This window comes from Austrofundulus limnaeus, unplaced genomic scaffold (assembly GCF_001266775.1).
Source record: "Austrofundulus limnaeus strain Quisiro unplaced genomic scaffold, Austrofundulus_limnaeus-1.0 Scaffold68, whole genome shotgun sequence".
Taxonomy (NCBI): Eukaryota; Metazoa; Chordata; class Actinopteri; order Cyprinodontiformes; family Rivulidae; genus Austrofundulus; species Austrofundulus limnaeus.
The window spans coordinates 1,664,169-1,665,233 of record NW_013952470.1 but is presented as its reverse complement, the minus strand read 5'-3'; the positions used below and the strand labels follow the sequence as shown (position 1 = coordinate 1,665,233).

At 39.7% G+C, this 1,065-nt stretch overlaps 1 protein-coding gene across 1 annotated transcript in view; it reads left to right on the top strand.

Moving 5' to 3' along the window:
* LOC106518892 (gastrula zinc finger protein XlCGF28.1) overlaps positions 1-1,065 on the top strand; it is a 34,428-nt gene that overhangs the window by 32,630 nt on the left and 733 nt on the right. The window lies entirely within an intron of this gene.

Below are 1,065 nucleotides of genomic sequence, written 5' to 3'. Positions count from 1 at the left end.
GTGTGTGTGTGTGTGTGTGTGTGTGTGTGTCTGGACCAGTGAGGGCCAGCACCTACAGATGACACACATCCTGCATGCTGCACAGAGACCGAGGTTTGAAATAGTTGTTGATTTGTGAATCTGCACCATCGTAAGTCACTTTTTGTAATAGTATAAATGAGAGAGTTTTATATTGTGTGCTTTGATTTTGAAAAAAGGGCGGTACTCTTGTTGTAGCCATGTTGACCCTGATTGACAGTTTTTTGTTTTGTTTTTCCTCCCCTGTATGGAGAGAAGAGAGGAGAGTTCTTTGAATAAATGGAGATGAGCTCCCCTGCTCCAAATTTATTTGACTCTGTGGTTCTCAGTGTGCAGGTTTCCAGCCCTCATAGCTCGCACGTTACAGGGAGTACTAATTGAAGGGGGTAAAAAAAATTGATCCTTTTTGTTCGAACATCACTTTTCTGTTTCTCTGTCAGGAGTTAAGTAAGGATTTTATCTTTTCTTTTTTTTTTGTAGGTAAATATATGGTTAAGTAGATGGTTTTGTTTGACAATACTTTAAATTAAATAAAACAAGCAACACTTTACGTTCTGTTTTATTTACTGTAAAGAAGTGAGGAGTAGGGAGAAGAAAAATTATTTTTTTTTGAAACAGACTGGTCGAGTAGCTCTCGGCAAACTGCATACTTTAAAAGTAGCTCTTGGTTCAACAAAGGTTGGGCACCCCTGATGTAAATGCAATAGAAATTAAACCAAGATTTAGAATAATTATCATTTTATCCATACATTGGTAATGTCTGACTGGGCCACTTTATGTTCAATAAATTGGGCACCGATGTCAAAAAGGTTAAGAACTCCTGCTCTACACAATGACTGTAAAGGTTTATCTTATTTTATCTTATCTTAAAACTACACTCACCTGCCACTTTATTAGGTACACCACGCTAGTAACGGGTTGGACCCCCTTTTGCCTTCAGAACGTTGGTTACGTATTGTAACCCCAGATTCTATGAGTGTAAGCGCAGCCCTCTAAGGCTATCGCAGATGGGTACCCCACGCGCGCGCTCGCGCATTCTGAAGAGCC